We start from the raw sequence: 25,251 nt of genomic DNA, 5'->3' as shown, positions 1-25,251 counted from the left end.
AATGGAGCCTCAAAATTTCATCCCAATGGAAGTAAAGACTTATTAAAAAATGACATTAAGGAGAGCATGTCTCAGGCTCTAAGATATATTTAAGGCCTATATTAAAGACTCCATTAAAATTCTATTGATATTATTGGTGATTTTCCTTTTCACTTAGTGGGATTGACTCCATACACAGAGCATACAGAGTATGCTCTTTCAGCTATTATCCCAGGCTGGAGGAGCTGCTGCTCTTTCCTCTTTGCCATAAATACGTAGCTGGAGCTTGTGAGGTCCTTGGCTGTCTGGCAGGGCTTCAAATTACGGCAGGTAAACTGGAGGAGCGTAGCTTCTTTCTCACTCTTCTTATGTAGCCTTTCACGTTTGGATTCCCATGGCAGAGCCAGTGGTGGTTACTGAGTTTTTTCTCTAGTACAGCAGTCCTAGCAAACACTGAAAGCTGCCAGCTGCCTCTGCCTCTGCATCTGCACTGGCGAAACTCACCTCAAACCTTTTGGTGCCTCTTCCACTCCCCGGAGCTTTAGTGACTCATGGATGCGCATGGAGAGGAAAACACTAAACATAACAGCACTTTGGGTATATGGTTTCAAACTTATATCTCTGAAAAGTTACTGGTAGCAGAAACATCAAGGAAATTCAGCTCTGAACTCACTCCTCAGGTCTCTGGCTTGCTGTGGTGCAATAGTCATTGTAACGTGTACAGCCCTGGAGTAACTAAGTGGGTATGAGAGAGTCTGTGGCTCCTGGACGCCTGTTGGATTCACTGTCAGAACCAGAGAAGGCTTATTAAAAGACATGATGTAGTCCATTTATTTTAGTTTGAGGTTTTCAGGCATGCAATTTGATTTGCCTATGTGCGACAGGTTAAACTGGACAGTTCCTTATTCAGCCTCAGTTTTCTAATGTTAATCACAACCTTATCTTGCTTGTTCCAGAGCCCTCCTCCCAGTTCACTCTCCTACACCAGCATACAGTTGTTTTATTTTTAGATAATTAACCTTTTCTTTTGCCAGCAGTAGATAAAGTGCAGGGCTTCATAATTTATGTGCTTGTCTCTGACTTCTCCACACCCCAGTGGGGGCTTTCAATCATTGTTAGAGCTGGAGTCTCAGTTTGAATCCATGACACAGGGCTGTCTTATTACTTACCCTGAGTAGAAATGCAGCAGAGATTGATGAAATGAATGATTTTTAGTACCCAGAACTGACTGGAATTGAGATGCTGAATGATGAACCCAAAAGAAATTTTAAAAAGGCAGAGGTGCACAGAGGCTGTGTAACACCAAGTATCACTCAAAAACACAGTTCTTGTTAAAAGGCAAACATCTGACTGCGACTGGATTTTCAATGCCTAGTTTACAGAAAAATACGAGAGATTTTATTGACTAAAAAATTTCTCAGGAGGCATATTTATAAAAGCAGCACCTAAATATTGCAATAAAACTCTTCTAGTTGAGCCAAGAAGATAAGCAATGTCCTAGGCAAGTCCTGTCCCACAAGCCTAATTTCAACAAGCAGGCCTTGGAAATCAGTTTATTGGATATTGGCTGAACAGAACTTTTATCCAGGGCTGCAGGGGCTTTTACTCTTCAGATCATTGAGGGGTTTGCCTTTTATGAAAGCTGTAAATAGAACATGATTCAGGACTGCACATCATTACTTCTTTGTACTTGTGAACTCTTGGAAAGTCAGTGTGACCTGGGATTGCATCTGATTTTTCTAGGAAACAGGATTCTGTACTGTATCAGGGTGCAATGTCATAAAGTGTGCAGATATCATAAAAGCGAGTTCTTGCTGTGCTCCCTTAATTTGAGTTAATCTGCACTTTGATTAGAAGTAAGCATTATGTGCAGAAGAGAGGAAAGGAAGTCCTTTACTTTCTTCAGCCACAGAGAGGGAAATTCACAGATTGTCTTCAGATTCCTTTCCAAACCTATCATCATTCCCAGTCCTCTGGACAAATACATGATTTTGCTGCAGTGGTCAGGGCCTGTATAGACTTTCAAGCTCCATTTACTGGAAAATGAAGGTGAGATTGTCAGAACAATTGCTTGATGTCCAAGAGACTGAAGTGCAGTCCTTGTTTCTGCTGTGAATGGTCATTCCCTGATGCAGGAAAGGGAGAGAAGACTGTTCATTGGGCTGACCCAGTAATGCAGTTGAGCCCTCGCACCTCACCCCTAAAACTCAAACGCTCTTTCCTCTTTTCCATGCCTCTGCAGAGCAGCAGCTGTGACCTGGTGAAGGTGTCAGGTGGGAAAGCAAGGAACTGCGTGATCTGTTCTCCATCACCTCCAGGTCTCTCCATATTCTTACCCCCTCCCTGCACCAGCCCCGCATCAGCAGCAACACACAAGGGCAGGGGGCAACCATGCAAATGGGAAGGGAGGCAGAGGGCCTTGCCCCAGCCTTGCTCTGCACAGCCTGTCTGGATTTTTATTAAGCCATCCAGGGGCCTGCCTGCCCACACTGGTAATTGCATTTTGTTGTGGCTGTTATAAAATACATTGGAAACATGTGGGTCTAGAAGGGCACATTAAACTCCTGCATCTCAGTTAGTGTGCATTTTTTCTACCCTGTTTTATTCTGATTTAACAGGACAAAGGAGACATTTCAATGAGGAGCTCTGGCTCTCTTGTATTTCTGTTTTCTCCAATGGGCTTCAGGAATGTGTATCAGCTTCAGTGCAAACACAGGGCTTACAGCTTCAAAGGGACTATTTTGTTCTGGCTAAATCACCCCAAATGGCAACCCAGGGTAGCATCCCCTCCCTTTATGACATTTCCAACTGACTTGTGAAAAGGGGCTTCATCTCTAGGGGAGCATTTGATGTCAGGACAATACCTGATGAGGAATATCTGTGGATATTCTATCTGTCAGAGTTGCATTCCTATATCTACTCATGGGACAAGTTTTCTGCATTGCTCAGGGCTCCTGGCTACCTATCTGAATGGGTTATCTCTTGGTTATAGGCAGTGGCACTTAGAACCTGGTTCTATATAAAACACCAAGAAGCTACCTGAGGTTCTGCAGGATCAGTCCCTGGGTTTATGGACAGATCCCATTTTGCCTTTGTTTGGCTCCTCTTTGTGCAGCCCTGAAATCAGGAGCTGATCAAGGAAAGAAGCCAGATATGTCAGGTTTCATCATGTCCTCAGTTCCTGATAAAGGATGAGGATTGAGCAGCCCAGTTCTCACAGTTTCCAGCTTTAATTTACCATTGTGCACAAAGCAGTGTTTAAAATGTTGCTTACACTCTCCCCTGCAAATAAAAGAAGTCTGTGCCTCCGACAGAAGGTATAAAGTATTATGTTTATTCAGTGAAAGATAGCAATCATGAACGTTAGGCTGCATTTAAAAGCCTTGGACTTCATAAGGGAACTTGACTTCAGTTTAATAGGAAAAAAGGGGAGATACGGAGGGGGTGAGAGGAAAAAGAAGGAAGTTTCAAACAAAAATGTTCCAAAACCCCTTGAACAAGAGTTTAATTTTGCCTGTTAAGCTTAAACAACTTTCCATTAACATTCCTTATTGAGTACTGTAAATGGAAAAAGCAAATAAACATTAGTCTGTGGCCTGATATGTCATCAGTGATGCTGTTCATGATTTTTTTCCTCTGTCAATGACAGGGAAGGTGCCAGCAGCACCACTGCTTGCCAGCCTGGTCAGACTCTGACCTGCATCTCTGTGCAAAGCAGGCAAGACAAAAAGCCTTGTTTCACCTCCATGCTGCCTAGAATGGGGATTGATGTGGGGCCTCATAAAATGCACCCTGATGGTTGCCAAAGGAAAGCCTTCTGCCATCACATCCTACATTACCTTCCCTGAGCTGGTCATGTTCTGCTTTGCAAAGTCAGTAGGGTTTTCTGGTACCCACCATTTTCAACTTCACAACTGTAATAAGCAAGGACATCTCTTTAATTTCCAGTCTGCATTTTATTGATTTACTTATTCTTATGCCAGGATTCACTGCAGTAGTTCCATGCTTGCTCGCTCTCTCTTTCTATGTCTCTCTCTCTCTCTCGTGTTTGACCCTTCCTCCTCCTCACTGGTTTAAAACACGTGAACATCAGTTATATCCCCTTTCAAGACTTCACACTGAACTAGATAAAATCCTCTAGATCCTTCTCACGAAAGGTGTGTCATCATTGTGCTCGTGTCTGTATCATGACTCAGCAGACTCATATCACTAAGTACTTAACCCACTTTCTCATAAATACTTGTACTCTTCATCTCATCTGGGAATTTGTCCTACCACTAACGATGCTTTCTCTATTGCTGTATCTTTCTTTGCCTTTTTTTCCTTGCCATTGCTGTGTCTTCCTTTGCTTTGCTTTCCTCTTGCAGTCTGCACAAACTGAGGTGTAGGAGAGATGCTTTCAGACTTGCCCATTCACCTCTCAGTTTAAATTTCTTCTTATCAGGAACAATATTTGAAGGCGAGCAAAAGAAATTTGCTTATGCATAAAATACTTTCAGGAACATTCCGAACTTGTTTCAGTCTTCTCCACACTCCCGACATAAAAAAGTAAGTGTATGAATGTATATGTCTTCATGTGCAAAATGTGACAAAGCTCCCTATATATTTATTGGAAAATCAGAGCTTAATTCTATTGCTTAAGTGTAGCTGTCTGGTGCTATTTGTGACACCAGAGATCATCTAAGGCATCTTCACTAAGCTTGGAGATATGACACAAGAGCACCACACCTTTCTGGAAAAGCATCTCAGACACAGCTGGGCTCCTCAGGGGTGTCTGGAGCCTGTGCTTTGTTAGCAGAGTCAGAGCAAGGAGCACAGAGTTATTCAAGCCACCTGCACTGTCTTCCAAACAGCTCTGCTGGCAGTGGAGCCTGGTGTTAATGAGCCACAGGAGCTGTTGGCAGGGGCAGGAGCTCTGACACACAGTTCCCACGTATGCGTCCAAATACCTCGTCCCTTGGCTGAATGTCGGTGTATGTGCTTAACTCAGCTTGCGGGGCTCTGGGGGGGCATTTCAGAGCATCCATTGACTGGGTAAGGAAATTCTGCTCTTGGGATCAGATGCCTCCAGTGAGATGGTATTTCTGTGGAAGAGTGAATGTGGAGAGGAGGAAGACTGTGAAAAAAACCAGGAATGGAGGAGTTGTATGGGATCTTGCATTACAGAACAGGTGCCTGTGTCAAATATTTATGGAGGGGGGATTATGAGTCAGGCACCTTTCAGTTAAAAGGCAGTATAAGCAAAGAAAAGCTGCTAAGTAAGATTCTTTTTTAATGATTTATTTAAAAGGAAGAAGTCCTGATGGACTGAAGGAGCTAATTATCAAAGACAGTTAATCTGACAAATTGAATATGTGTGTGTGAGTTTCAATCAACTGTAGAAAATACCTTAAACTTCTATTCCAAGAAAGAAGAGAGAAGAACCAGCAGAGAAGGATTGCTATCGTAACTGGATGAATAATCCAAGATGAAGAATCCTAGAAACAAACAGGAAACAGAGAGAGAAAAATAGGAAAATGAAAGCAAGGAAATTCTCTTAAAAGTTATAGAGGTAAAAGCAAGATTTTGCAAGCCCCGAGTAAATTTTAGACTTCAAAAGTTGTGAGAAAGGATGACACATTCACTGGTTATACAAAAAATGGAGAAGTAAGAAAGTTGAGCATTATGGGGCGAACATTAAAGATGTTGTAACTTGTTCTGAAGCCTCTGTTTTCAAGAGCTTGGGGAGAAAGGCAGTGGTTAATGCAAATGAGGTTAACTACGTGGAGCTCAGGTGTTTATGAATTCATGAAGGGATAACTTCCATCGCCGGACTTTGAAAGAACCAGCAAACAACACCAGGTTTGGTAAATAAAATTCACCAAGTTTTTAAAATTCAAAGGTTTTAAATCAAATTCACAGTTTAGGGGTGATATTACAGAAATACAGAACAGCAAAGGTTATATCTATGTTTTAGAAATGTAAAAAATGTGACATGGAAATACACAGGCTTATTTGTCCCATCTCAACCCACCACAGGTCCTTAGAATGAAATAAAAGAATGTGGATAACAGGTAAATGAAGAAATGCAGCACATCAGACTTAAGTGACCTTTCCTTGGAAGGCCAATGAATTTTCTGAGACAAAGAAAATTAAGTGAATCATGCCTGTCTATACTTAAGTGAAGCATTTGAAGGAGGGCTACATAGGCAATTGTTAGGTGAACAGGAGGAATATTGTAGAGAACTGGCTAAACTTGGGCCATAAATGGAGCTAGCATTGAAAGTCAAAGCATGATAAGGAAGGCACTCTCTCTGATGGAGCTGGTGATTTAAGAATTTCTTGCTAATGTAGAGAGAAATCAGAGAATCTGAATAAAAAAGGATGTGATTCAAGGTTCAAATAACAAAAGATTTTGCTGTCAGCGGAGTGTTTTTCTGAAGAAAATGTCCAAAAGACCAGGTGACTAGAAGGCAACTGTGGTGAACAAGTCATGAGAAAGACAAATGTAATCTTAAACGTATCAGTATATCCAACAAAAACAGGAAAGCAGGTATGCAGTTTTAGAAGACAGTGAAATTTGAGGTGCAGTATCTCAGTTAGGTACAACTAGGTTTTATTTGGTTAGGGGTTTTTTAGGCTTTTTTTTTTTTTTTTTTTTTTAGCTTAGTTAAAGCTTTACAGCATGTTAGCTTTGTTTATTCAGCAAAAGGTAAATACTCTCACTCCAGTTTTTTTCATGTGACTCAGAGTCTCTCCTTCACATATCCCAGCAGGTCCTGCCAGCGCTGCCTGGCAAAAGCCTGCCACCTTTGTCCTACCTCTGCTTTCTGCATGATTTTATGTCCCAGATACCAACCATGACTTGTCTGGGAAATGGTAAATCATGACTCTGGACTGACACGTCGTATCTGTAACTGTAATTAAAGTTATTTTAAAAGCATCCCTGTCTCTCCTAGGCGAAGCATTTGGGGGAGTACAGATTACAGTGCATCTGAGGCACAGTAACGGCAGTGGGCTGGGCTGGTTCCCACTCAGGCTTTTGCCCTTCTACTGTTGTCTTGCTCACCCACCGTATCCTGATACAGCTTTGCAGAAAAAACATCTGCTTTGGCTGGCTTTGCAGACTGTTTGACCTGATTATACGTGGTCATAAAACCATCCTAAAACCTTTGCTACTCAAGATTAGTGTGTGAATTTGTGCTAGCTGTTCCTGAGCAACTTCAGAGAAGAGAAAATCAAAGGACATTTCCAGGTTTTAAACCTTAAATTGAGACTCTTGAGGTCAGACCAGAAATAGCTATGAAATCACTACAGATAAAAATTAATGACTGGCCCAAGTTTGGGTGCAAACACTAAATCGCAGAAGATTTTTCTGCAGGCTCTTCTGATCCATCAGGCTTCTTAAAACAAAAAGCATTATTATATTAGAATATTTTATTTATATATATATATATATATATTAGAATAGACATCAAGAGCAAGATTCAGCAAAATTTACCTACAAAAACACAGGTTCTGCCTGAGAAACAGAGGACAGTCTTCTGGAAGCAGTGATGAGCTCTCACTGCAAGTGTGGGGTAAGGAGAGCTAAAAAAACAATTCTTGCTTGTATAAACAGGCAGGTGATAAGTAAGGAACATGGTTCACCCCTATGAAAACACATCTGGTGCTGGTAGACAACTTCAACATCAGTTTCATAAGGGAGGGGACAATAAAGAAGGGCAGTAAAAAAATTACTCCTGGTCTGGGAAAAATGCCTGCAAATGTGAGGTTGAAATTTTAGCAAAGAAAGGGCTGGGAAGTGACTGTACTAGAGTAGGCAATTATGTGGAATCAGTAAAAGATGCTTCTATCTAGTTGCAGCATGAGATGGGAAGAGGTACTCGAGAGAAGTGCAAATTCCTGACCCCATTGCCAGCATGTACGGGTGAACTGATGTATATGGTGCACAGGTAGCACAGCTACACAATCTAATGGTTTTCTTCTTAATCCTAAATTCTGTGAATCTTTGAGTCATAAAGCAAAGACCTTTCCCCATTCAGGATTCCCATCCCTCACCAGAGGAGAGAGCAAAAGTCCTCTGGAAGGCTTTCCACTGGCTTCAGGGGCTGTGGGCCAAGGCCACAACATAGCTGTGACAAACTTCTCTTTAGAGAAATATCAAATTACAGTAGTAGTCTAAAAAATGTCCGTGCTTCCAGGGAAGTGAAATTAAGATTTTGAAAGAGAGATCAGTGCTGTCTTTTCTACCCACACAGACTCAGAAAACCTCACCCAAACAACCCTTACCGATCCTGGGTGTCATGCTGGGGCACTGCTGACAAGACTCTGAGCATCTCTGAGGAATTAGCCCTTCACACTAATTTTCTGGCAGGCAGCTTAGGACCAATCTCTTCTATATATTACCTTTGATCTGCAATTTTATTCCTTTTGCCAGGGCTTAGCTCACTGCACTGCCGTATCCTCAGGTAAAAACCATGTGAGCTCCATTGTGCTGCACAGCTAGAGAGATGAGCTTCTCCTCTCGACCCTTGCACAAGGCTCGAAGGTTAAAGCAGTTATGAGCTCCTCACTGGGACTGACTAGCTAATTATCAACTTCAATTTCATGCACTGTTTTTATCCATTTAGCTCCTAATGAAAGGCTTTGATGCTGCATTTAACAGAAAAATTCCCGTTCATGCTCACCGGCTTTTCAAATCTCCTTTGCCATGTCAGGAGAGACGCACTTTTTTTTTCAGGAGGCTGAGACCTCTCTGCTGAGCTGTTAAATTCAGTGTTAGGTGCTATAGCAGCAAGAGTACATGGTGCTTTTCACCATAAGGGCCTGAAACCAGCCAGATTCTACTTACATATGTGCCACAGAAAAAGACAAGGATGGGGAAAGACCCAGGCGCAGATTTCTCTGTCCAAGTGCTGCTCTGTGGTGGCACATGAGAGGTGGGCAAAGGAGCACAGTCCCTGCTGTGCTCACTGGTGGGAGATTTCAGTGGAGATTGCTCTTCTGGTGGTCCCTCACTCTCCACAGCCATTGTAGTTTTAGATGGCATGCCAAATCTAGGCCGTTGGATTTGGTGATAAAATTGTTAAACCACACAAGGACAAGAACAGCAGTTGGAGTCTGGTGCATTCTGACTCCATAAATCACACCTGAATTTCACCAGACTTGCTTCTTTGAGGAGCATCTTCTTAGGGCCATGTGTAGGACAGCACAGGAATAAACACATGTTTAATCTTAAATGCATAGTTCCCTGGGTGCATCAAGGAGGGGAAACCGATCTCCTGCAGCGCTCTGGTGGATGTGGCCAAGAAAGATTATGTGTAACCTCTGTCTGGCAGTGATCACTATCCAGGCTTGTGACCCTGATTTTCCTCAATTATGTCATCAGGATAATTATTTTTCCCCCATTCTGCCCGAAGACATTTCAGTTCCGATCTGTCCCAGCTGAAACAGCGCAGCTTGGTCTGGCAAAGAGCAGCCTGAATATTTTATTATGCTGGAGGTTTAAATCTGATACTGAGTATCTGAATGAACCCTTTCTTTCTTTTTATGTTTTCAAACACAGTGGAACCTCCTAAATACCATCTTCCTCTACCTCTACAGCACTGCAGGAAGAGCTCTTGCCAACTACATCATCAGCTGATAGTGGGAAAAATGTCCATGTGATTTCATAGAAGCAGTATGAAGGGACAGAGACTCTCCTGCTGTTCCCAGGAGAAGATCATGGGTGCATCTGGAGACTGAGATAACCAAATGGTAGAGTGGGATGAACTTAGGCTTGGAGAGGTTTGGAGCTAGGTTGTGCCTGCACATATGGCACAATGATCTCTTCTCTTTGCTGGGTGATTCTTTACTGGGGGTTCCTCCCAAGAAAATCTCAAATAGAAAGCACAAAAAATTGGGACCTTTTTTGTCCCTTGCTGCAGAAAAGAAAACAGCCAAGCAGCACAGACAGCTCAGTATCAAGGCCTCTGAGCTTACTTGTTTCTAAAACCAGACCACCTGACTTCAGTAAATCCTCCTATTTCAGCATCATTTCAAAGCAAGAGTAAGAATCCTAGGGTTTGACTATGACCTAACTGCTGAGAAGTGCAATTTTGCTCCCCTTAAAATTCAGGCTAAACAGTTTCAAGCCTCCAGACAATTTACTTTACTTGTCAGGTTCTGAAATCACTTTAAAAAAGGTAAATATTCTCTACTAAAGTGACTGCACATCCTGAAGAGGTGTTTACTAGGGCCAACTAAAAGCAGAGCCATAATAGCCTTGGGTAGAACTCCCTTGACACCCCACGGAGCCCTATTCCCCTCCCAGCTGACTAACACTATTTGAAAGTCTACTGCATCCTCATTTTCTGTGTGTGCTTCTGGGGAATAAAGGACAAAGGAGAGGCAAAGTGTGCAATGAACTGCTCCTGAAGATGGCTGGAAAACTGCAGTCAATCTGTCACAGCTCACTTCCCACACAGACCCACAGCAAGGGTTAACAAAAGCAGAGTAGATCACAACCCTCCTCTGGAGTGCCAGTGTTCTGCCATGCAGCAGCTGTACCTCGTGAAGGGAAGGTTTGAAGCTTTAACTGCAACAAGAAAACCTTCCCTACGAAGAAAACACACAAGCAAAAAGGTGAGAGCCTAAACTCTGACACCAGTGACTTTAAACCATGTCTCAATAAGACAGGCAGATTGTCTGGCTGCCATGCTATTCAGAGGTGATATCAAGTATTGATTTATTTCCATGAAACCTTAATTACATTGTTCAAAGTCTTGAAAAAGAAAGAAGGTCTTGGATTTATCAGCAATTCAACACCAGGCAACTGATAACAAAACCCATCAGTGATTTTGAACTGTTTTCATACACTTCTTGATATGTTTCTTAGGAAAAAAAGCCAAAAAAAACCAACAACAAAACAGAAGACAATCATCAACAGATAAGCCCTTTTAATCTAACTAACCAGTGCAGCATGCTGGCTGCAGCTTGTTCCATTACCTCCTCACACTGTCGAGGCTTTATGCTTCACTTATCCGAACAGATGAGCAGACAACCTCTATTTCCAGAGCATCCTTTGGATTTTTTGATGTTTTGAATTAGTGATGCAAATCTAATTTTGCCAAAACAGGCCTAGACTTCATTACTGAAGGAGCACTTTCTACGTGGATCAACAAGGCTGCATTGTGTCGCTGTCTGATGTAAGGTGCAGAAATGCCCGATTTATCAGAATATTAAATGCAAGAGCCTGATGTGATTTCTCTCTGGCCTACAGAGTGTAGGTTTGCTGTTCTGCAGCTGAATTCCCTTCATCAAACACCTCATTACCTTGGCAAAGTGAAGGGAAATAACAACTTAAATACTTCAGTAATATGCTGCTCATATATTAACCCATGAGCTGTAGCCATAGGAATCAGACAAGCACCACAGCGTATCTTTTGTTTAATAGAAAATCAAACCAGAAAAATATATATTTCTGTTGAGTCTGGGATGTCACTCCTGACAGAAGTGAGTGTGAGGGAGGAGGAATGATGTTGGTAAGGAATTCAGTCTATTTCTATTCTGGGGTACCTGAGAGCATGTCTGAGGTGTGTGCTCCCACTCTGTGCCGAAATAAAACACGGGTATGTGCCACCCACCCCCGCCAGGCTCTGGTGTCCCCCGTGGGTGTGCAGGCTGGACAAAAGCTCTGTCAATCTGAAAAGTCTCTCATCTGCACTTCCAAGGGAGTATTGTCCCACAGTATCCCCCCTGCTATTCTACTGGCCAATTTAAAAAAAGATCAGGTTTGGTTTTCTTTCTGATTGACTAAAATCTGAGTGACCTTGTAGAACTGCTTGTTCCTTCGTGGATGAGCTATCTTATGCAAATCAGTGTGGGTAATTTTTGTCTATTTAGCAGAAGTATTTGTAATGGAACAAACATTGGAAATTACAGATGGATACTCCAACAGAAGGAAGCACCTAGGAACACAAGAGCAATCCCCGGGGTCTTGCAAGCCAGCATACCATCCCTTGTGACATTGTCCATTTGCAGTGAAATTGCCAAATAAGAGAAAACTAAATTGCAAAATATCTGTGTGCAGTGAGGATAATGCATAATCCCTTTAGCACAGGGTCACTAGGAAGAGGAGATAGGTCTATTGAGGCTTCAGAAGTTATATTTCATCTCAAAAAGCCTCTTCCTCAGAGGAATGATTGCCCGGAAATTCTGCACCTCTCAAGACAGAAAGTGCTCCCAAATTCATCTTGAAAGCCTTCGTCATTGTTAGCTTTTTAGCTGTGGCAAACAGGGAATGGTTGCCAGCAATCAGCTGAGTAGCTGAGCACTTTGATTTTGTGGCTCATGCTGTAAAGCTCTGCTCTGCTCAGGACTGATATACCTGCCACAAGGCGTAGGAAATATTAGTGCCACGGGCCACTGTGTGCAAACCCAGAGCTGTTATGCAACACTTAATTTCCAGAGAACTGTAAACTCCAGTGAAATGTGTATCTTCTCTGTCTGTTGTTGATGTTGCCTGTTGATTTATCTATCCATCCATCCATCCATCCATCCATCCACCCAAAAGTAACTCACAGCTAGAGACTTCTCAAATGTGGTACGAAAGTTTCCATGTTCCTACTTCCATTCTCCCAGGAGTTATTTTTCTGGCAGTTCACAAAACTCTTTGTCAGTATCTATAAAGTAAAAAAGCTTAATTGTGCAGAACTGGTAGTTATATGCTGATGGAACTCTGTCTACTGGGTACAAAGATGGCCAAAAATCATAAGTAACTTACTTTTGGAATAAAAATTGAAACAGAAACTGCGGATTTTTTATTACACTGTAACAAAAGTCACTGTATTTTCAAAGTGTACCTTCATTTGTACATACTGCTAATTACACATTTAACTAAAGGGGAGAGCTGCTGCAGCAAACCATATAGGGGTTTGAACAACAGGAAGAAAAGGGTTTTCTTATTATGGAAATAATAGGAGTAGGTATAGTTCAAGTTCTTTGTTCGTTCTAGACTGCCCTACACCATATTCTGTAGGGATGCAAAGAACAGCGAGCATCCTCAAAGATACCTGAATCTCACTTTAAAGCCCCTTGAAACATTTTTGAAACTTTCCCAGTGCAGAAACCTTTGAGCATCCCAGCAAGTCCTGTCTGTGCCAGCAGGCTTTGAAGACCTGACCTTGAGGATCCTTGGCCCAGATTGGTAGACACATATAACTCTCACTGAAATGGGACTAAGCAGGGGTTAGCGAGGTGATGAAGAGTCAGATCCTCATTTTCACTGTCTAACTCAAAAAGGTATGGGGACATAAAACTGGGCCACAATCATTTGCCACAATTGCAAATCATTATGTGAGATCAGCACTGAAGGCCAAATCTAAGACAGGCAAATCTAATGATGCATCACTCAAAAGGACCAGGCAATAAAATGTTCTCGATCTTTGAAGATATTATATGCTCATACATTTGCATAAAAATTGTCTTAAAGGGGATGCAATTATTTTAATGATATCCCTAAGCTGTATCTGGGCAGGTGCAAGTGGCAAGTTGTATTTCTGCAAGTGCTTCAGACCTTTCAAAATAATACATTTTTGGAATTTGTGATTATACTGAGAACATTGGCTAGCTGGCTGAAAGATCAGGCCTGAGTAGAATAAAATCTAGTGACTTTGGAAGTCAAACAAAGCAGTTAGCAATTTCTGCTTGAAGAAAGGAGCCCAAGGAAGACAGAATGCCTTTTAATGGGTTTTAGGGTTTTCTTGTTGTGTGCTGTTTTGGGGGTTTTGTGTGGTGTTTTTTGTTTGTTTGTTTGTTTTGGGTTTTTTGGGTTTTTTGGGGGGTTGTTTGTTTGTTTTTTTGTTTTGTGGTGGCTAAATTGCAATTGATCCTTATCCAGATTTAACCTCTGTGTGTGGCTTTCCTCAAGGAGGTTTTGTATTATGCAGACCTGAGTAAGTGTGCTCTGGCTCCCCTTCTTTCTTGTACCTGGTGTGGTTTCCAGTTGTACCTATCTGGTCAGAAGTAAAAGATTACCCAAGCAGCAGCACAGCTTTTCTTCATTCAGCCGGTGTAAGAGTAAATGATTGAATGAAATTAAACACAATTAAACATAAAATTAGAAAATAGTCGGGTCACATATCGCATTTTGTTCCCAGTCTTCAAGCTCTGAAAAATAAAAAGAAATTACGTTTTCTGAAACCATGACTCTTATCTCAATTGCCCAAGATTAATTTCTATGTTCCCTTCCTTCCTCCCCTGCAGCCTTTTGGGCCCAACTGCCTGAAATTTTTCTTATCTCTCTTCCTAAAATGGACCATAACTCCTTCCCACCACCTCTTTCTCACAAGCATTTGTACCACCGTTCCTTTCCACAGCAGGAAGCCCAAGACGGGTCTGCTCTCATGATGATTGTCAGAAGAATCAAGTTGTTTAATTTCTGCTTTGAATTCATTGCTGACCCTGCTTGACTGTCTCCTGAGGTTCCTCCCAACCTGAGTACTTCTCTGAGACAAGCCCTGAGACCCTGACCCCAGGATCACCTCATCAGTTGTCTGCAATTGTGCCCAACATGAACCAAAAATGCACATCACAGCATCGCACACAGAAAGTTCAGGCAGAGGTACAGCTGCCTAAAATCTTTCTGGAAAGGCAGCGGTGGCAGGCCTGAGAGAAATGCTGCCCAGCCCCTTGATCTTGTCAGCTCTTTACACACAGTGAGAGCTGCCTGCATTGCACATCTGGGAGAGCTGCAAGGTGGAAAGACAGACCGGACTCCTCTGAAGTCAGCTACGTGTGGGTTTTATTGCATTCAGAAATCTGGGAGTCTGCTGCAGCATGCGTGCTAGAGAAGTCCGCTTGTAAACACACTCAAAATGCCCCTGCGTCCAAAGCAGGCAGGAACACGTGCACCCAAAGCACTTATTCCGTGGAAAGGAAAGGAACACAAACAAACAGCCCCAGGGCTTGCTTGCCTATGGTCTAGAAGCAGACTTCCTGTGAGATAAAGAAAACTGCTGAGAGTTTATGATCTGATCCTGACCTGCTTGTAACTCCAGGTTCCCAGGAACTTAAGGAGTGATTTGCAGAAAAGACTGAATTCTCTGCCATCACGCAGGTACACAAATCTGTATTATGTTAATTACTGCATTTGGCACATTTGAGAGGTTTTTCAATCATCTCTTCTGCTGATGATATATATACTAAGTCAGAAGTGGAAAGGCCCCAAATTAGCTAAGCGGTTCCCTTCATTTGAGGATGACCTGTTATTCCCCCTCCTGCGAGAAAACACAACATCCTATAGAAGATAGAGAAATAAGGTTTTTAAAGTCACTTCTCAAATCCTTTTGAGCTCCTGTTAAGATTTGAAACTGAGAAGCCCATTTAAAGTCATTTTTTTTCACCCATTGTTAATTTTATTTATGCTGAAATACTTTCAAATAATGTTTAACCAGTGTGCAAGCAATAGATGTGCAGATGGTAGGCAGGTAGGTAGAAGGATCATTTATGTCCCAGAGGAAGCTGTAAGCCAGTTTTACTAGTTATAAACGATGCTCTTTGTGTTTCAGATCTTTGACACTTTACATCCTAGTTAACATATATGATGATTTAGCTCATAAAACAATTTTGCCTTGAGACAATGCATTTCCTTGATTAAAGGGTTCCTTAAGGGAATATTTAATGTATCATATAACAGCAAAACTCTTTTACTTAGCAAATAGTTCCAGATATCCAAAACTGCCTCAAACCAAGGTTGCACTGACAATCCCATATCTGCTTCGTAGAAAGCACTTTTCCCCTGGATTCTTAGAAAGTAATAATAAAATTTTGGAAATGTGAATGAATAAAAATATTCAAGTGTTTCTTGGAAAAAAAAAAAAGGCGTTTAAAGGTAGCTGGTCATATTTTCAGGTATATGGATGCATGCCATTGTTTCACAGAACCGGGGATATGGAGCTCTGGAAGGGATCTCAAGACATTTTCTGGCTTGAGTGTACCAAGACTGTGTGACATTCATCACTGAGGATATATAAAACCATTTCTAGGATGTTCATGAAGGCAGCTCATCTATTTCTTGAGATAAACTTATCCATGCAGATGGTTGCAAAAAACCCAGCAGACAATGCTGAAAAAATAGGCAACATGAGAGATACCAGGAGTGTAAGAAAAAGTGGTGAGAAACCAGATATAATGGCACTGGGATCTTAATGTGCGTTAGGTGTATGTATATATGTGGTAAGAGGAGGATAAAACACCAGAGTAACTATCTTGCTCATTACACTATTGTGACGCCAGGAAACTCACTCAAAAATCTCTTAGGAGACATGTTTCTAAGAACTGGTCTCTAATCAGTTCTTAGAGAACACAATGAAGCTGATTGCTCTACTGCTTTAGCTGTTTTCTTTCCAATGCCTTTCCTGCTGATGTCTTATTTCTCAGGGCTTGATGTGGAAAAACATGAGGTTGGGGAGTCAAACAGATTCTTCTACCAGCTCCTCCTGTATTTCATCAATTTCTCGGCTGTACTCATGCATCTGTGAGCCACTGAGTGCGGGTGGTTTCGTGGTTCTCTTTGCAGCGATAGAAACACAAGTCTCCCGCCCTGCCCACTTCACGGCTCTGTCCTGCTGTCCTGTGCAGGGGTTCTGCCTGTGGAGCAGGGACCAGACCAAGTGGCAAGCTCCACGAAGCCTTTGTCATAGGTGTGCCACAGCAGCAGCAACCCCGGGCCTCAGTGCGTGCTTCAGACAACTCCTGGCACGTCATCTTTGGTGTCAGAAAGCTGTGAGAGGTGATACATGTCCATGTGGAGAGACAGTGTGGATCTCTGTAAAGACAGACACAGCAAGAGGTCAGATCGGTCAGCCAAACGAAATACATTTTTTTTCTAACCACTATGTCTTCCTCATTCTGTTCTTGCATTTACAAAGTTCTGATTTCTTCTTCTGTTATTTTAGTAACCATCTATGTCCATATTTACTTTAAGCACTTAATAGTGCCTTTTTCTTCCTTTATAGAAAACTGGATTGGTATCCAGCCCTAACTGAGGGATTTTCCCAAATCTCTTTTCTTTTAGTGATTCTCAAATGTAAGCCTCAGTCCCATTTCCCACTCTGTATTCCCTTTTCAATCTCCAACTCTGATGTTTTCAGTAATTCCTATCTTTTTTCCCTCTTAACATTTTGAGTTGCATTTATGCATCCTTAACTGCAGTCCACTACCTTTTGCAGACTCTGTAGTATTAATTTATGAACCATAAGCTGGAAACTGTTGCTGTACCATCTTCTCCCTGTTCTAGTAACTGCAAAATTTGATGCATTTGCACCTGAGATTGTGTGTGTTACAAAACACTGTGGGAGCAGAGGTTGTCAGAAATTGCCCGGGGAGCCCAGTAATCATATAGAACAGTCCTTTTTTTTTTTTTTTTTTTTTTTTTTTTAAGGAAGAAGGAAAAAAAGCTGTTTCCAATCAGATTTGGTGCTGTGAAGGTGTTCCCTAGTTTATGCTGCACACCCATCATTTTACTCATACCCACAGGTTTTTTAAAAGCCCCATTCACAGAAATCTAGGGGTGGGATTGCAGAGGTCAGCACTGGTGCTCCTTGGCATGGAGAGAGGTCGGCCGCAGCTCTCTCCGTGACTCAGCCTGCTGGAAATGACAGCCAGGCTCTTGCTCTGTCCTTCCCATGACACAGCAATCTCAGAGGGGATCTCGGATGAAAAGTCAGCAATATTCAAAAGCCCGTGTTCTCTGTGCCCACCCTCAAGTGGCTGGCAGAGATGAGATTTCTTGGCTCACCAGCTGCCTGTTTTCTCCTGCCAAGTGGAAATGCACCCAATCACTTTCGTGCAGGCAGGCTTTACCTTGGCTGTGCTCCTTTAAATCCAAGCATTTGCAGCTCAGTAAGAGCAAAGTACAGTGAAAGCCAGGAGTTTCCTTCAATATGGAAATGTTTCCCAAAATTACTCAAATTAAATTTCATAAGAAGAAATCCATAGTACCATGAAATTTATAGATGCATTACGGACAAAGAAGTATATCACAGGTTAGTTGATTTAGGGTTGATCCTTTGGGCGGCACTCAGCAGAGTAACGGAGGAATGTGATTTGGAAATACACTGGAGGGGATTCATGAGTATGCTGGCAGCACCAAGTTTCATCCAATTTGAGGGGATTTTCACTCTGTTTGGATACTGTAACTAACTGGGTTTACTATCGAATTACATTTCTCTGGATCTCCTGTAAATCTGAGAACTAATGAAAATAAATGCAAATACAGCGGCTTTTGCCTCACTGAGCTGCCATTAAGCCTTCAGCTAGTCTGACATAATTTGTTCCTCTTTTACCATCTCTGTTTTCACGGGTTGTGCATGGAGACCAAAGCTTCCATACTGCAGGAGGACACATATGGAAACAGCCCATTGGGGAGCAGTCCGAAAAGCGCCGCTGGATGCGTTTTAAACAAAGCCTTTTGTCTGGGACCAGTTACTGTGTCTGTGCATGCATGGAGGTGAGGCTGACCTCAGCATCAGGGTTAAAGGAAGGCTCTGGGAGTTTTGGGTGTATTGGGGCCCTTGGTCAACACCTGGCATTTGAAACCAGGACCCCCCCACCTCGGAGGTACAAAAGTTTTGCATGTCGTGTCTGCAGGACACAGCAGACGACACAGGCACCAGCAGGTTACATAGAAGGTGTTGCTGGCCCATATAACATAAACTGGCAACAAAGATAAGGGGCAGTCTGGGTGACTCTTCCTGCTCATTCTGGTGGATGCATTCAGGAAAAATAGAACAGGAAAAACATTTCATATTCCCATGAATTAGATGCCTTACCTTCCATTAGGCACCAGAAGGAGTCTAACCCTGGTGATTGCACACAGCCAGGCTTGCTTAACGTAGCGTGCAAAAAACTTGCAAAAACCCACCCTGAAGCCTGTGGCAGAGGTATCGGTAAGCAGACACTTGAAAAGGCTGGGTGCTTGTTAATGTTTAACAAGCACGTCCTCATCTGACTCAGTGGCGTTGAGCTTTGTTTATCTAATCCCTAAATTCTCCAAGAGAAAAAACCTCTTTTTATTAGCCTATGACAAACAAGTAAAGTGGAGGACCTGGAAGAATCTTGCTGAATTTTCTGTGTCATAGGAAAGCAGCCTATTCTACACAGGCTTCCCTTTACGAGATGAAGTAATATTTTTGACTGATTTAAGCAAATCTTATTCTCTCTAACATGATGGTGAAAGAGACAATATTTGTCTATCCTGGGGTATGCAAATAGATTTGAAAACTGTCTTCAAATTGCCATTTCTGCCAGAGTCATGTGTGGCGAAACTCGGGAGCAAGTGAGGCCCTGTTTTGAGCCACACTTAGTTTAATTTTAGACAGGAACTCATAGCTCAAATCTAAGGCCAAACCATGCCTAAGTGGAATATAGCTGTGGGAAAGGTGGGGAATGTAGGTTTTTCTGGCTACTTTTCAATAATCAGACTTCTGTTCTATTCTAGGGAAAATATAGGTTTATCCCTTCTCCTGAAAGTAATCCTTGTGGAATTCCGTGGGTTCATTCTCCCAGTTTAGTCATTAGGGCAAAGGTTCTTTCTATGGGGAATGACACCAAAATCCTGACTTGGCTGACCAAGGAGTTGCTTTAAAACAAAATTAGACAATGGGTCTCAACCAAGTCTACTGGAATAGGATCCAGTGTCATATTAAAGGCCCAGATTTCAGGGTTTATTTAAGTCTTCATGGCTCAGGCCATGGCTCAGAGCAAGTGCCACAGCTGCTCACAGCTCTGTTTCATAAAATTCATGTCAAAAGTGGGACCATGAGTGGTTTTGCTTGGAAGCAGGGTCGCTGCAGGACACATTCCCCTGTGAAGCAGCATGGAGCAACACCACTCCAGTCAGAGGGAGGATCCCCCACTCCTGACATCTGCTCTAATGGGGTTTATGAGAACCATAGCACTTAATGAAGCTGTGAGTGCTATTTTTAGACTATGGCACAAGTAATTCTGCCAGGTTTCTTTGATACAGAGCAGTCATTTCCTTTAAAACCCTATGCCTGGTTTTACAATCTCACTGCCCATCATGCTTCAGCCAGTGGTTTTGATTTTGTCTTTTGATTCTGACTTTCATCTTTTCTGGTTGCTGTGGTGATAGCAACACAAACATCTCCAAAGGATGAGCTACTTCCCTTGGAAGAAGAGCATCCTACTGTGCACATCAGTACTGCAGAAATGTTTAATGCAACTTTGACCACATGGTAAACTAGTTTGGTCGGTCATAAAGCAAAAATAACCAAGGGTCCAAGGCCATGTCAGTTCCATCAAGGGAACTTTTTATTTTATTCTTTTCCATTCTGAGGACTACATTTTTTTTTCTCACTCAGGCCAAAGCAGGGGTATAACTTATGAAGAGTATTTGGTAATCTAAAGAACTATTTATAGACTAAGTAGAATATTTACTGCCAAAAGAAGTTTCTCCTCAGATTCAGATCTAAATCAGCTTGATTATATCATCTCAGAAACATCCTCCAGTTCATGGTATTTTTCACAGAGAGGGTTGAACAAAACACCTCAGCCCCTCCACAGAGAATTTATAGTTGTCAGCACACACTGCAAATGCAATTCCACATCTGATGAAACTGGGGAGACACTGTGCAAACAACTTGATCAGAGTGTATGTAGGAGATGAGTGCCAGAACCCAGAAAGGGGCTGTCCATGGACTGCATGGTACCTGCTCCCATGCTCAGACTGCTTGAACACAACATTTCAGCAGACATAGTGCTGGTCTCCAAAGCAGCTTTAACATGATCAACAAGGGTCTTTCAATGCTCCTGTTTTGGAACATCTCAGTACTGGATGTTTCGCACAAGGTGGTGTGTAGCAACCTTCGCACCTCGGAGATTTTGCAGGGTTAAAAATTCCAAACAGTGCTTGGCGATGGGCTTCTTCTGAGCTGCTGCATTACTTTCCTGTGGGAGGGAATTGTTGGACTACAGTTGTACCTGTAAAAAAAGTTTATGGCAAGTAAATATTCAGGTCAGAGTCAGTAGAAAAATCCTTCCAACGGGAGGATGGGCAACTTTGTCCATTGTAATCCAGAGACAAACCCAGGATGGTATCCCTCCTCTTTTTCAGCATACTAAGAGTTAAAGCAATATGCTTTCAAATGTCCCTAGCTTCAGGCTCACCTCCTCCCACTCCAGGTACACGTCCTGTATTCTGGAACTGTAACTGCTGACGAAGACTCAAAAGGAAAAAAGGAAGGGCAATATTATTTGCATTTGGAAAATGTAAGAATAAATGTTGTTCCCTTGGGGAATCACTTGAGTGACACAATGGAAAAAAGCCCCGGGGGCACGTCTTCCTGCACCATCTGCCTCCACACCCAGTGCAAAGGCCCCTGGGCTTCCAATGGAATTAAGTCTACATTTCGTGTTGCACTAGCAGCACACATCTTGAAGAGATCTTTCTTAGCCATGAATATGTCCCAAATCAGCTGGTGCGGCTCAGTGTAGAAAGTTAAGCTCACACGGTGCCAAATTTTGCAGCAAATGTTCTTCATTTATCTTTGCAATTCTGAGATTTATAATTTTATCATAAATTGTAAAAAAAAAAAAAAAACAAAACAAAAAAAAAAAAAAAAAAACCAAAACCCAAAAAACCAACAACCTAATAAATGAAATATTTTTGAATATAATCCCAAAGATAGAAAACGTTCTTGGACACATGTACATGTAACCATAATCTGTATATTACTAATATATTTCCTGTCTGTATTACTTTGAGGCACGTATACAGGGTAAAAAGGAGCATACTACTCAAAGGTTTTAAATATTTCAAAAATAACTTCAAGAAGGTTTCAGTTTGGTATTGAAGTGCTTGTAAACTTCCTTATGTATTTGTGAAAATGGCGGTTAGAGGGTGGCTTTTTAAAATTTACTTGGCAAAAATTCTAATAGCAGCAGCTGTCCAAACATTCTGTAGGACACCCTTACACAAATATACAGCACCTACTGAGAGGACTGAACTTTTGGATTGGTATTTTATTTACAAGCAATTGCTCTTGTACTCCCATCACATACTGCCTTTTACAGATGGTTGTGTGGTTTTTTTTGTTTTAAAGAATTTTCGGGGTTTCTAACTCCTATGGTATCTAGATCTATTCAGGAGCTTTTGCATCTCTATGAGCCTTGAAGGACAGAGAGGATCTTTATTTAATCGGTGCTTGAAAAAGATCTTGTGACATGCTGGATGCAAATGAGATGTCACTTATATTCTGCTCTTCACACTGGCACTGGGACATATTGGAGCAAGTCAGACCGTCATCATCTCGGGAGTACTGGAGTATCCAGGCTGGCTAGAAAGGGCTCCAGACTGCTCTGAGAATTTGGCTCTGAGAATCAGCTAGTTTTGACACCTAGAGATGATTAAAATAATTTCCTCTGATATTCACATTTCTGTCTCTCACACGAATGCTGGATTCGGCAGAATCTCTTTCAGGTCTGAAACTTTCATCTCAGTAAGGTGAACGAACCAAACTGACGGGAACACTTTGCACCTGCTGGGGTAAGCAATGACTAACAACTGCCATACTGCAAATAAGCACCATGCAAAATCCCTACTGCCACTCTGGTGCTGTTATTGGCTCCTTAAATTCTTTCAACTTCTTTACTAACCTGTCACACCATACATAATCTTTATTTTTTATCTGGACCATGCAAAGTTTTTGCTATTTAACCATATCATGCAATCTCTCTGCTAGTCTGCTCCAGGCATTTATTACTTGCTGTACTCAGGAATCTTTCAGAGCTGAAAAGTGCTGTAAACAAGACTGAGAGCCAGGTGGCTACCCTGGGAGTTTTATGGATCTTCTGGATAGAAAAGGCCAGAGTGGGTAGATGACTGTGTCCTTTCACAGATGAGGGCTCTTAGGTTTCCATGGCATGACCCCCTGGCAGCAGCTCTCCAGCGATTTCTCTCTCATTTAGAAGTCCTTGTGACTGCCAACTGGAAGTGCTCTGTCTCTCACAGTCCCTTGTACAATGGCCTGGGGAGTCACCCAAGTTCCTTTTTTAGGAGGTCTGACTGGTGAAAGCTACTCCTGTGCCTACAAAAGGAGGGCCCATGTGCAGGCGTCTCCCAGGAAAACCATGGAGTGAGAGGAGGCTGTAAAGAGACTCTGGTTCTTGGAAAACAGTACTATGGAAATAATAATTTATGAGGGTCTCCACTGAATCAGCAAAACCACATACAACTATTCCAATAACCACTAAGAAGATAACTGCTTTAGGAATAACAAGGGGAAAAAATAAACAGGGAAAGAAGGAAGCAGAAATAATTCAAGAAAAAGCAGGGAGAGAACAAAGCAGTGAACTCTGGAAAGAGAAGAGGAAACAAGTGAGCCAGAGTCATACAAACATCAGTTTTAGTCTGTTGCTGAGAAACTGAGAGTGCATCTGGTCGACTCCCACTAGACATAAGTGGTGGTTTTCCCAGAAGGAATGGAAGTGCAGAACGAAGCAGCATTAGGTTTAAAAGTAAATTCTTGAAAAGAATTAAACTTAAGGCATTGAAATTGTCTACCAAAAGTATTTTGCCACCACCCCACTGCGTTTTCCACACTGTCATCCAGTGTCTTCCTTATACAAAAGCGAGAGCTGTCTGAAGACCATCAAGTAGTCTGCTTGGTGGCATCTGAGTATGATCTAAATGCGAGCATTCACCTACTTTTCTCATCTGTGGAGCTGAGACCCAACATTTCCACAGAACTAAAAAGATACATAGGCTAGACATCCACGTGTGTTCCCACTCGTGTGGCCTGGTGTCCCCTCTCAGCCATGTATCAGCTCAGACTCAGAGACTGGCACAGAGGTAACCATAGTGATATGTGCTTTAAAATGGTTATAGTCATGATAGACCTAAAAACTTAGAACAAGCAGTTGCAAAAGTCTGGCCTAATCCTAATGAAATTCTCCCAAGTCTGGCAACCTAAAAATAGAAAGATATTTTAAAAGAAAAAAAAAAAAAAAAAAAAAAAAAAAAAAAAAAAAAAAGAAAAGAAGAAGAAGAAAAAAAAAAAAACACACAAAAACAACAACAAAAAAAACCACCACAACCAAAAACCATGCACCTACTCAAAACTAGTTTTGCCTTAAAGAGAGGAGAATTTGTGCTTAGATCTAAATTCCACCTCCCCAGGAGACAGGGCCTTTGTGTCACAAGTTCATTGTTATATTTTTAGACCCAGACACTGAAAGGTGGGGCCTCAATATAAACCTTATTGTACTTTGCCAGCAAACAGGAAACAAATGATACTGCATGGAGGTCAAGCTTGACTCAAGTTCTCTGGAAGCCTGGGGTCTCTCAGTTCATTTGTTTGTTTTGGTTTTCCCAGACACTATAGTTTTCTCATTACCTCCCTTCACAGGAAGTTTTTAGTAGCTCTTCATGGGTCTGTTATGGTGGTCTCAGTGTAGAGGGTTTTAAAAGCTTCACGTGACTTTCAAGAAGAGCATCAACGGTGGGTTAAATAACCACTCTGCTAATTTAACTTGGGTGTTCTGCCACTGTAAGCCTGCAGCCATCTTTTGTGGGTCAAGACATCAGTATCCACAGCTGCACTTAGCTTTGGAGAAAGGTGTTTGCACACCTGTCAGCTTTTGCTGTTATAATAGGACAGGGTTGTACAGTACAGAGACAAAAAAATGAGAGAATATGCAAAAAGGAGAGATTATGTCTGGATCTGGAGCTTGTGTGCAGGACTGGCTCCTCCCAAGCATGTACTGGCAGTACATTCTCCTGGCTGTCTAGGGAGATGTGTTTATGAGGAGATAGTGTGTTTTCCTGAGCTCTTAGGAGCCCACCAGGCTCCACTCTTTCCACCTCCCAGCTCCATTTATATATTTCTTATGTCTGAGCATCCAAGAGGACCTTCAACTTCCCACATGTGAAAAAAGCCATCATAATGAGGTGTTGATATGTTTGGAAAACTATCTGCTGCTATAATAGAAATTATTAACTGTGATAGATCATTTTCCACGCCCGCATAGATAAGATAATCGCATCTCTCCTGGGACAGCTGACAATCTAATTGGGGCAGAATGCAGGGAGGCCTGAAGCACATTTCATTAGTAGTTATTGACTGGGATAGTCTGTCTTGTCCTTCAGGGGGAAAAAAATTACAAAAAACACCTGACAGGAAAAAGGAAAAGCCTGTGCAGTGCTTTTTAAAAATCAGCACAGACATAATTAAGGTTAACAATGCAGCAGCGAGTCAGTGCAGCCGGTCGGCATTCTCTTGTTCCACCCTG

Source organism: Hirundo rustica, chromosome 2 (assembly GCF_015227805.2).
Source record: "Hirundo rustica isolate bHirRus1 chromosome 2, bHirRus1.pri.v3, whole genome shotgun sequence".
Classification (NCBI taxonomy): domain Eukaryota; kingdom Metazoa; phylum Chordata; class Aves; order Passeriformes; family Hirundinidae; genus Hirundo; species Hirundo rustica.
The sequence above is the reverse complement of the archived record's forward strand: the minus strand, read 5'-3'. Positions refer to the sequence as shown.